The sequence below is a fragment of the Pelobates fuscus genome, chromosome 8, assembly GCF_036172605.1.
Source record: "Pelobates fuscus isolate aPelFus1 chromosome 8, aPelFus1.pri, whole genome shotgun sequence".
Classification (NCBI taxonomy): domain Eukaryota; kingdom Metazoa; phylum Chordata; class Amphibia; order Anura; family Pelobatidae; genus Pelobates; species Pelobates fuscus.
This window is the reverse complement of record NC_086324.1, coordinates 67,614,815-67,627,801: the sequence shown is the minus strand read 5'-3', so window position 1 is coordinate 67,627,801 and position 12,987 is coordinate 67,614,815.

Below are 12,987 nucleotides of genomic sequence, written 5' to 3'. Positions count from 1 at the left end.
AATATTACTGATCACCTTAGCAGCTTTTTGATTGATGCTGCATGGGTTAAATTACTCGCTCGCTCTGCTCGTCCTACCCACTGTTCCATTACCTTTAAACCACGGCTTCAGCCGAGCACCGCGTCATATGACGCGATCAGTAACGGGGCAGGTCCAAAAGATGACAGACGGGCTGAGCGCCAATGATTGGAAGCCCCATCCTTCCCCCGTGTGACTAGAACCGCGTCAAATGACGCGGCTAGCAAGGGGAGGGACGGCAAACGGGACAGACCAATCACTACTGAGGGGAGGGACCAGCACCTCGGACAGACCAATGGGTACCGAGGAAGTACGGTAGCCCACGTGGTACCCTCAGCTGGTAACACTAACAGAATGATTTCACAAAGAGGTATTTAAACCAGTACGGGGAATCCAATCAGTTCATTGCTCCTGACGACGGCGTGCTGACACGCCGAAACGCGCGTCGAGCTAGACTCAATTTAATTTGTTCACACTTTTTTGGTAGCACTTATGGATTCGATTATTTAATTTAATTTTGTTTTCATTTATTAGGACAGGCAGGGATTTTGGTTTTAGTAGGCACTAGCTGCTCCCATACAGTGCCGAGGTACTTAAGGTCAGACCTCTTCTCTCAGCGTCTCTGCTTAGATTAATTTGGGATCTTGTGTGTCCCTTTTTAGGGGTCTCTCGTTGCTCTGTATCACAAGGGTTCTGCCTGGGGGAGCCTTAGGGTATTCTGGTAACAGTAGGCACTAGTACTCTTTTTATGGTGCCGAGGTATTCAAGGTTAGTCCTCTGTATTTAGTAGTCCTGCTCAGGTCCACGTTGGGACCCTGTTTGTGTCCCCTGATAGAGGACTTTCCCCTTATTTTTGCTCCTCCGTTTGCAGCAAGTTTCACCTACTACCTTAGATCCCTCTACAAGAGCTAAGGGGAGCCCAGTCCACTGAGGATTTAGTTAGGCACCTCCTGACCCCAAGGGGGACCTGTCACACTAATTGTCCTTTGACTGTTGGCATTACCTCTTACTCCTGTTAAACCTGTCCTGTACCTTCCCCATTGTTTGTTTTTTCCCTTAGGATTATTAAAGGTAGGGATTCCCCATTTTCTCATTATAACTCTCCACCTCAGGGACTCTCTCTGGTTCCTTCTTTTTCTTTCTATTTACTTACAACAAGGGTTATTCCCTTCCGGGAGAGTTATTGCAGGGCATTGTGACACTGATCCACCGGTCCTTATCTAGACCTCTGTATAAGTGCCACCACCTATCTAGTTTTCTACATATTGCCTCAATAATAGACACGTTAGGAAAAATATGTTTCATTTTTAAAGTATTCTAAACTCAACTACAGTACAGATCATATATATTTTATTGTAAGCATAATATTTAATCACACTCTTTTTTATTATATATCATTCATTTAACATGTTTTATGTCTAATGTTCTCTAAAATAAATAATAATTTAAAAAAACTGGTTCTGCGAGCATACACATTAGGACCTTGAACATATACATGATATCAGTAAAAGAAAAAAAAAAGGAATTTTATCTTGGTAGGCTTAACATACACTGTTCTTTGCCTATTATCCTAATAGGAAAGTAGACTCATATTTAGGAGGAGGGTGACTCCTCACATTGGGAGTAAGGCAACTCCTCACACACCTGCTGGCCTTGAAAACTTTAGTTACAAACAATGACAGTTTTGGTATAAAATAATTACACTGTCTGCTACTCAATTATACTGCTGAGCATACAGTTTTGCCTATTAGATTGGAGTCCTGGTGGTAGCCTCCTTACGTTACTTGCTGTTATTTTATTTTGTTTTAAATCTGTATTTAAAAATGTTATAACAAGATACAGATTCAAAAAAATACATAGAAAGCTCAAATAGTAGAACAGTTATGCATCCCGACAAATATGGCTAACCACAGTGCACCCCCCGTCGCCCCCATCCCCTCACAAGATCACTACACCTGAGGAAAGATAAAGCAGTGAAAGAGTCAGATATAAAGAGAAAGATAGGAAGATCAAGAAGAAATGGAAAATCCAATAGAAAGGAAAGTTAAAAAAGAAATAAATTATTCATTAATCGACTCTGTCCCAATCCACACAGACCCCAGCTAAGTTATACCTATTTCCATGGGTACTCCTCAGCACCCTGGGCTCACCTGACTGCTTTATTCTCCAGCTTTAAAGGGACACTATAGTCACCTGAACAACTTCAGTTTAATGAGGTTGTTCAGGTGAGAACTATAGCTCCCTGCAGCCTTTCTCATGTAAACACTGTATTTTCTGAGAAAATACAGTGTTTACATTGAAAGCTAGGAACACCTCCAGTTGCAGTCACTCAGAGTGAACCAGAGGGACTTCGGAGTTGATGGAGGCATAATATGCCTCCATCCACCAGTGGCGGATCCAGAGCCTGACCTCGGGAGGGGCACTTGCAGATTATTTAGAGAAATAATCCAGACACAATACCCACTACAGCTCAGTGTAGTGGTTATGGTGCCAGTAGTGCCGGGACCCCCTCCCAGAGTAAGTAGTCAAACCGTTTAAGAACAGTTTGACAACTTACCTGAGGTCTGCTTGGAAATGGGGCTGACGTAGGGCATAGGAGCAGGGGTGCAGTGTGTGTGTGTTTGTGTAAGAAGGACTGTGTGAGCAGTGTGTGTGTGTGTGTGTGTGTGTGTGTGTGTGTGTGTGTGTGTGTGTGTGTGTGTGTGAAAGTTGCAGTGTGTACGTGAGGACGGCAGTGTGTGTTAGGGGGGCAGTGTATGTATGTGGGGGCAGTGTGTGTGTATGGGGGCAGTGTATGTGTATGGGGCAGTGTATGTGTATGGGGGCAGTGTATGTGTATGGGGCAGTGTATGTGTGTGGGGGCAATGTGTGTGTATGGGGCAGTGTATGTATGTGGGGGCAATGTGTGTGTATGGGGCAGTTTATGTATGTGGGGGCAGTGTGTGTCTATGGGGGCAGTGTGTGTGTGAATGGGGGCAGTCTATGTATGTGGGGGGCAATGTGTGTGTGGGGGCAGTGTATGTGTGTGGGGGCAATGTGTGTGTATGGGGCAGTGTATGTATGTGAGGGCAATGTGTGTGTATGGGGCAGTGTATGTATGTGGGGGCAGTGTGTGTCTATGGGGGCAGTGTGTGTGTGAATGGGGGCAGTCTATGTATGTGGGGGGCAATGTGTGTGTGGGGGGCAGTGTATGTGTGTGGGGGCAATGTGTGTGTATGGGGCAGTGTATGTATGTGGGGGCAATGTGTGTGTATGGGGGCAATGTGTGTGTATGGGGGCAGTGTATGTATGTGGGGGCAGTGGGTGTGTATGGGGGCAGTGTGTGTATGGGGGATGTGTCTGTATGGTGCAGTCTATGTATGTGGGGGGCAATGTGTGTGTGTGGGGGGCAGTGTATGTGTGTGTAGGGTATGTGTGTGATAAGGATGGGGGGCTTTTTAAAATATTTTTTTTAATTTGATAAAATTATTTTTTATTTTTTTATTTAAAATATACATAATGTCCCCCCTCCCTTCTTACCTTTGTTTAGGGAGGAGGGGGGACATTTCTCGATCCCTGGTGGTCCAGTGGGGAATCCCTGGTGGTCCATGTGGTGAGAGTGAACTCTAGCCCCGGTCTCCAGGGCTAGAGTTCACTCTCGCGAGATCCGTAGCGTTGCCGTGGCAACGCTCCGTGCTCGCGAGAGAAGGACCTGGAGGAGCTGCAGACTGAGCTCCCCCGGGTCCTCTCTCTCTCGCTCCTCTGCCGGCGGCCAGCAAACAGTGCCTGCGGACCGGAGAGGGAGATCTCTGATCTCCCCTCCGGTCCATGAAGGCACATTGCAGTAATGGCGCTTGGACAGCACCAGCCCTGCATTAGCCGGCAGGGGAGAGGGAGAACCTCGGATTCTCGGGGGGGGGGGGCAATTGCCCCGTTGCCCCCCCCCTGGATCCGCCAGTGCCATCCACTCAGATCTGCTGTCAGCAGAGGATAGGGCAGCACTGTGCACAGCATCCTGTGATTCAGTATCTCCTCCCTCTGCATGCAGACACTGAACTTTCCTCATAGAGATTCATTGATTCAATTCATCTCTATGAGGAGATGCTGATTGGCCAGGGCTGTGTTTGAATCATGCTGGCTCTGCCTCTTTGTCAGTCTCAGCCAATCCTATGGGGAAGCACTGTGATTGGATCAGGCTATCACATGTCAGCAGACTGCTTGTTTTTCTGAGTCTAACAAGATGCAGATTTACAGCTTCAGGCTTGAATACAGAAAGATTTTTACTATATTTATGGAGGCATGAGGGGCCCAGGGGGGCTAGATGGTGGTTTCAACACTATAGGGTCAGGAATACATGTTTGCGTTCCTGACCCTATAGTGATCCTTTAACGCCATGCCTATGCCCTAGTAAAACAGATTACCCTCTCGACCTAGGTCGGACCTAGACTCTGCTAAGGGTATTATACTCTACACCTATAGTGAATGGAGAGGAAGGAACAAGCCACTTGCAATGCGCTTGATCAATGCTAAATTAAACAACAAAAAGGACAGATGTGGTCAGATTCAAGAAATCAAATGAAACTAACCGCATCTCTGGAAATAACTATAGCGGCAGTGTCTAGGATTATAATGCTGGCTGTCGGTAACAGGTGTAGCTGTAAACCGCTAAGGGTGTCACTATAGACCCATGAGCAGAAAAAATGCTACTAAATACCAAAATGAAGTATATACAAAAAGTGACTGCTAAATGCAAAAAATAAATAAAGTATATACAGTGGTACTAGGATTCCACGCCTGTCAATAGAAGGATATGTATAGGTAGGGATATAATGAGCCAAATGGCAACAGCAACTCACCCCTAATTATCAGCTTTAATATAGTGCACTATAAGGTGATGAGAAAAATCCCCAAGTCCCAACCATAAATACCTCCTATAGAGATAGTAGTAGATACAAGGTAAACAGAGGCTCCAAATGAGGCTAGTACAGGGGTGAAGGGAGATTGAGGAGGGTATGCAGTGTTAATAGCAGTCAAATTCGGACTGCTAGTTTTAAATTTAAACAACCTCTCTCCCTGTAAATCCTGTACAAAAAGGATTATAGGTCCCCAAATCACAACCATAAATACCTCTTACAAAAAAATACTAATGATAGGTAACAGGTGTAGCTGTGAACCGCTAAGGGTGTCACTATAGACCCATGAGCAGAAAAAATGCTACTAAATACCAAAATGAAGTATATACAAAAAGTTACTGCTAAATGCAAAAAATAAATAAAGTATATACAGTGGTACTAGGATTCCACGCCTGTCAATAGAAGGATATGTATAGGTAGGGATATAATGAGCCAACTGGCAACAGCAACTCACCCCTAATTATCAGCTTTAATATAGTGCACTATAAGGAGATGAGAAAAATCCCCAAGTCCCAACCATAAATACCTCCTATAGAGATAGTAGTAGATACAGGGTAAACAGAGGCTCCAAATGAGGCTAGTACAGGGGTGAAGGGAGATTGAGGAGGGTATGCAGTGTTAATAGCAGTCAAATTCGGACTGCTAGTTTTAAATTTAAACAACCTCTCTCCCTGTAAATCCTGTACAAAAAGGATTATAGGTCCCCAAATCACAACCATAAATACCTCTTACAAAAAAATACTAATGATAGATACAGAGTAGACAGAGGCTCCAATTGGAGCTAGTACAGAGGTAAAGGGAGATTGAGGACGGTAGACAGTCATAATAACAGTCAAATTCGGACTGCTGGTTTAATTTATAAAGCCTCTCTCCCTGTTAATCTAGCTAGACAGGCATAGAAAAGAAAGAGTAAAACAAATATACATTAAGTGATTAACATGGTGCTAAAACCACCAGTGCCCAGTGCTCATATCCGTGATATGAGGAAAAAACAAATTGCCCTTTGGCACAGGTGTACACCCAGAGACACTGAACTTTTTGTTCTCTGTTTTCCTCAATGCTAAATTAGCATTTTTCCTAGACTTGGCATGGGATGACTGATTAATTCTACCAAGAAGTCATACCCTCAATGGGCATTAATGCGGCTCAGTCCTGCCTAGGGATCTTAATGTATTCTCACATCTTCCTTAGACTTTATCACCAGCATATAGGTTCTTGTGCCTATGTTCTTAATTATAATATATAGGCACAGAGTTCTCTCTCTATTTTGTTATGACCTATTGCCTTATGCAACTCATGTAAACAATATAATGTCATAACCCAGTAACTTATCAGCTAGCTTAGCCCCTAACGGACTCAAACGCAAGCTCTGTCCTGAATAATATAGTCCTAGTACTACTTTAGATACCCCAGACTGGATGCTAGCTTGGTCTGTTTTTGTGCTAATGTTTAACCACGAGAATACCTGTGTTCATGTTATCTCTATCACATACTATGTTCATTTAAAATTGCGCTACTGTTTATATGCACGACACTCTTGTGCTTGCATTCGCTGTTGGGGCATTGCAAGCTTTTCTGTAATCACATGCACTGTAAAAATAAAGAAGAAGAAAAAAAAGAAAAAAAAAAAGAAAGGTGTGGGGGGAAAGGAGACCAGGAAATCATAACAAGTGTTGGACATGGGCTTAGGAAGGAATTTCATTGACAGAGGAATAATGGAATAAACAGGAACCAAGGAGACCATGTGGCCACATATCTTTCAGAGCTCAAGTTAAGGGAACCACTCATAGATTCAATAGTATGGATCTCCTAAACCCTCTGTAGCGGTACATACCCTAGCCGGGGGCCGGCCGAGGTCCTCTGTTCCCGCCGCGCGCGGTCCTGCATCTGCACGAGCCGCGCGCGGCTCGTCCAACGGAGTTTACAGGAAGGCGGGCACTGATCGCGAGTCCATTTAAGAGCGCGCCCGAGAGTCTCGGGCACGCTCTTAAAGGGACAGTGGGAGCCGAAATGTGAAATGGTCTCCCATTGGCCCCTGTCATTCCACATTCCCCATACACTCATGTTTTGGGGGCGTGGATATGACAGGGGCCAATCAAATTGAATACTAGGGTATTTATACTCACCTTTCTCTTAACTCCCTGCCCTATCGTGGTTTCTGATTTAGTTCCCTTTAGCGCTTGTATCGTTCAGTTGTGTTTTTTTCGTGCTTGACCTTGGCTTTGTATCTGACTCCGTTTTTCTCTTTATCCCTGCTTTGTCTTGTTTGCCGGCTTCCTGATTCCTGTGTACCAGACCTTGGCTAGTTCTTGTTTTCGCTGTTTCTCTGTTCCCTTGACCTCGGCTCGTTCCTGACTCTGTCACTTCTCTGTTCTACGTCAAGTCCGGCCATTCTAAGGTCCGGTAAGACGTACCTGCTTTATCTTGTCTCTTGTTGGAGTAAATCTTGCGTGTTGGGGTACACTACCGTGACACCCTCTTCATTCATTGTTAAAATGCTAGGGGTGAATTTTTGTCCCCAAAATGGTGGGATCAGTCCTCTCTCTGCTGTTAGAAGGTGTTTCATAAGACTTGTTGTACTGGTTAGGGACAAATAGCCCATTTTAAAAGTTCCAATTCATGTGCAATAATATCTCTTACCTCTAGGTGGTCCATGGATTATGTGATATTGAATGAGTAAAGATCAAGGCTGAATTTCCCATTAGGCAGAGTATGTACCTGTCCTGTAGGTGTAGGAGGCACCTGCTTGACATGTTATAAAACTCTTCCCTGCTACTGTAAAATTGTAGTGGGGCACTTCAGTCAATCAGCAACATGAATGCTCAACTGGGAGAACCAGTAGGCAGAGAGACTTATCAGCATTGGTAAGCCTGGCAACTGCTAATTAATTTTGTTGGGGTTCCAGAGGGCATTCAAATAAAAAAAAGTAAAGAAGTTACTACCTTAATGTAAATCCTTTGCTGGTTAGCAGTTCACAAAAATGTTCCTATAATTGATTACCGCTCCTATCATGCTTATTCAGTTTCTGGTTTAGTATGTTAGGAGTTCCGTGCTTCTGACATGTTTAACAGAGGCAGTTTGGTGTACTACAATTCTCATTGTGCTCAGTTAGTGTCAAGTTAAAAATTGTGGAGTACTAATCCACAGAAAATGTATTATAACGGAAAAGCTAGCTCTTGCTTCCTAGTTCTAGTTTGTTTGGAAGGGGGAGTTTGGGGGCGCAAGAGAATTCTGTACATACAGGCGCTTGTGATGTAAATCCGGCTCTCGTTAAGATGACTGCGGCACATGTAATAAGCCATGTGGCTTTGAAAGGAAGCTACTTCATGTAGTCATTTCCTGCCAAAGTGTGGCAGAATCTTGGATCCACCATTACTCAGGACACTAGTCACCTCATTCAAGTGGCTTTATCTGTGGCTATTGGTCAAGTGATTGAGCAGTCACTTATTCAGAGTGTTATAAAACTAGCAATCACAGGAGTGGGGCCTGACTGCCATGCCGAGTGGATGCATTGTGTACAAGCTCCGCAATTGAATCATAATTCTTATTACCGGCATAGGCTAACTCTCTCATACACACTGACACAGCCGACAAGGTTAGTTTGTTTTTGACTGGCCTACATAACTACTAATTTTCTCCATTACTTTCTTATGCCTTATTATGCTATAATATCTTTAATAGTTATCGGAGGTCCTATCCTTGTCTTGGTTATGCCTGCTGTTGTGGTGGCCAAATCATCCAATGACCCGTTTGGAATATAGCTGCCCATTTCTCATTTTTGAATACTAGCCTTTTTCATAGTAGCTATATGTCTTATTCATGGTTGTTTAGTATTTTTAATTTTAAAATGAGGCCTAGGATCTCAAGGTGTGACATGTTAAATCCCTCATCGAACTCAGAGCACCTATAGCTATTGAGTGATGCTTGTTGACGCTGCCTTCTATGTAATTGTACACCTGTCACCACTCTATATTTTTTTTTTTTGAATTCTTTATTTTTGGCGTGCGAGCTTTACAGCTTGCTTGAACAGCCACAACAGCTAGATCAAGCGCATCAGTTATATGTATAACAATAGTATGACATTTGCAATTACTGCACATTTTTAAGTGATGAAAGATAAACATTAAGGAAAAACTTGAGATTGTAGATTAAAGAGGTTGCGACAGCTATGGTAGGTGTGTCTGCTAGATATATAATTTCTAAATGGCAATGATAAGTGCTGTTATTCGGTACCTGGTATTAGCAAACTTAAAGTGGAACCGCAGCTAGGATACTTATAGAAAGCCTTCGCTCCCGCCTGGTCGGCGGCGCTATTAAGGGCGGTGGTACCTCGGTGGGCGCTGTAGGGGCATAACTTATCAATCACCGCTTTTGGAAAGCTGACCACATTGGGGTAGGGCAGGTGGACCCGTGCTAGTTCGGGTGCAGAGTAAGAGCTGTAATTGGCCGTTAGGGGGGCCGGTAGGTTAGGTATGAGGTGGGGCCGTGACCTAGCCTAGACCAATGTGGGTTGGGAAAGAGGGTCGTAGTGCCTGGACGGCGTATAACACAACTCCTCAGTAGTGAGCTAAAGCATGCTGTGTGCTGTTTGGAGTTGGGGGGGGGGGTTGGTTGGTATATTGGAGCCAGCTTCCCGGGTCAAACCCGGTATTTATAGTGTAAGATACAATAACGAAAACATGGTATAGATAAAAACATATTAAACTAAAACACATTAAACTTGAGCGCCATGTTAGACTGGAGGTGGTGGTTCCTGAAGTTTTCTCCCCCTGTGCGCCCTCTGCTCCGGAATAAATGGAGCAATGTTAGCTGGGTCCCATGTCGTTGTGGTTGTGTGGGGGTTAGTAAGGCCTAGTTTTGCCATTACAGTGTCCATCTCTGTTATAGCGTTGACTCTGTATTCAGTGTCCTGGTGTGGTACTATAAGCACATGAGCAGGTCCCCAGCGGTATGTCACCCCTCTGGCCGCCAGTGCAGTCGTCAGTGGTCGTAGGGATTTCCGCCATTGCAGGGTGGTGCGGGATAGGTCTGCGTAAAATGTTATGTCCATGCCTTTGAAGTTATAGGGGTCTTTTCCTTTGATGGCGCCCATGAGCGCAGCTTTGTCTTGCCCATTTAGTAGTTTGACCAGGAGGTCCCCAGTAGCGGAGCCATTGAGTTGTGGTGGTTTGGGTAGACGAAACATGCCCTCTAGCTGTATCCCTTTTGCTTGCTTGGCGGGTAGCAGGGTTGCAAATAGCCTGCGGAGGAAGTGGGGTAGCTCTGCCGGGGTCAGCGAGTCAGCAATACCTCGGATTTTAATGTGCTTCCATCTGCGTTTGTCCTCCATGGCAGCTAATTGGTGGGGCAGTGCATTTTGGGCTGTGGTGATTTCTTTCACCTGTGTCTGGAGGTCTGTCACCTGGGTTGTGTGAGCATGGGTGAGTTGCTCAACGGTGTTCAAGCGGGCGGTGAACTCTCTTACATCATCCCTCACTTGTGAAATCTCTGTCGATAATGACTGGCGCAGACCTGAGAGGAGAGAGGTGAGTATCTCTGTAGTCACCGGGGTGGCCCGCTGTCGGTTGGACTGGCTTTGCCGGCTCTCGATATGCTGGAGTTCCCGGACAGTGCAGTGGAAAATCATCCGTGCTGTCAGAGTATTCATCCACTTCGGCCGCCATCTTAAGGCCTGCAGCGCCATGCGGCCTCCGGAATAGTTCGCCAATATCGGCGGAGTGCCGCGGCCGATCTGGACGCAGTTTTTTCGTCTTTTTCCCCATTAGTGTTGGGGTGTCGTGGAGCTTATTGCCCAGCAGCAGGCAGCCGGTTTGGTCAGTTTTTGGGAGTTTGAAGGAGTCCGATCGGCGGAGAGCTGCAGGCATGCGACCGATCGGGCTGAGTGCTGGCTCCGCCCCCCGTCACCACTCTATATTGATGTCTTACCATCTTATATTATGCCTCAATAAAAATTTTGATTGGCAAAAAAAAAAAAAACAGCAGTCGGGAGTAAAAGTTTATGCCTTTACCACGATTTTGCCTTGGTTTGTTAAATAATAATTTAACATTTATGTACTGACTAGTATACCTCTATTTCTTGTTTATCTCTATTATTTATGAAATTGCTATTTAACTATATATGACATTTTCAAATTTGTTGCACCTGTCTTATATACAACCAAGGGGAGGGCAGAATGCTGTAATAGCACCATCCTGGCAGTGGCGGATCCAGGGGGGGCAACGGGGCAATTGCTCTCCCTATGCAGGGCTGGTGCCATCCACACACGTAGGGCTGCACCCCTCACACACACACACTACTGCCCCTATCCCGGCAGATTCCAGGTAAGTTGTCAAACTGTTCTAAAACAGTTTGACTACTTATTCTGAGAGGGCACCACGGCACTCCATCCACCATATCACTACATAGAGCTGTAGTGGTTATTGTGCCTGGATTCTTCCTTTAAATAATCTCCCAGTGCCCCTCCCGAGATTAGGCTCAGGATCCGCCACTGCATCCTGGGAGTAAAAGGCACCTTTTGTTGTGGCAAGAGGAACAAACAAAAATCTAATGATCTGGATTTTTTTTTCAGTTTGGTAGGAGTTCTGTATCAGCAGCTCAGAATGTATTTCTTGGAATAATGTATTTCTTGGAATTGTGAGCAAATAGTGTTCCGCCACTGGTCCTCCAAACAGGAGCTGCCCAATACTCTCTCACTCCCCCAAGAACAGTAGTGGACGCATTTGCTCATTTAGCAGTAGCTGCGGTCATTAATAGTGAAAGCTTACAAGCAGCTATTTACAGACTAGGTCAGGGGTAGGCAACCTTTTAGCAGCACTGTGCCGATATAGGATTGTGATGTCCCGTAGCGTGCCGGTCCTATTTTTTAAAATTTAGGTGTGTATGCTGCCATATTCTGCTTGTGTTATTTTTACTGCAGTTGCTTTGCATCATTGTATTTGTGCATATATGAGCTATTATATTGTATATGTTTATTAGTAGTTTATGGTATTGTGTATGATACATATGAATGTGGGCTGTGTATGAGGGCTGCTTGTGGAATTGTGTGTGGATGGATATGTCACATTGTGTGTTTGGTAGTGTGTGTGGGCTGTTTGGGGTATTGCATGTGAAAGGCTGCATGTGGGGTTTGTGTGCATGTATGTGGATTGTTAGCGGGTTACGTTTGTACAGATTGTGTGTATGTTTGTGTGTGAGCTGTTTGTATTATTTGTATAAGGGGAGGGTTATTCTTCATTTCTGTGTTATGAATGTAAATTAGTGATAGTAAAAATGTCTATATATTGTGTATACCTGTATTCAATATCTACTCAAAATGGCTGCTAGAGCACCCGCTCCCACCGACTAACTACCTCGTGTAACAAGATGGCGCCTACATCCGGAGTAAAATCCCGGGATGATGGTGACATCACGCCTCATAGGATGTGCATTAGATAAGACACTAAACACCTAACCAATTAGAGATGTATTCTCTCTGTTATCTACATTTTTGCATATGATGTATTTTTGCCTTTAAAAGGGGCTTGCCGCCCCATGAGTAAACATTACAAAGTTTTTTATTAACCTGATACCTGTGTCTCAGTGTAATTTACTTCAAAACGTGCACGCATTTATTTTAACAATTTGGAAAGGAGCAGATACTCAGATAAACACTTGGTTTGATCCACAATATCTGTGTATATCTAGCAGTATGGTTGGCTTCCCTGGGTTCCAGTGGGGACCAGGCTGGCCTGGTACAGGTCAAAGACAGGAGCTGCAACAGCAGCTGCAGGCTGCTCTACTACGTTGTGGATTCCCATTCACAAGTGCTTGGAGGAAGTGATCTGAGATAATTTCCTCTATGTGCTGCAATGCTTAAATTGAGGATTGTCCTTCACCATCTTTTCGTATTAGCAGATATTTGAAGTTTTACTGGGACTCCTAATAGGCCAGAGCCTGTTTGGCTCTAGCAGCCTTGAGTGCCGTGCAAAGACACCTCGAGTGCCGTGAACGGCACTAGTGCCGTAGGTTGCCTACCTCTGGACTAGGTTGTAAAAAAAAAAGTCATATACGTATGTGGCAACAGGAGTTATAGGTCAA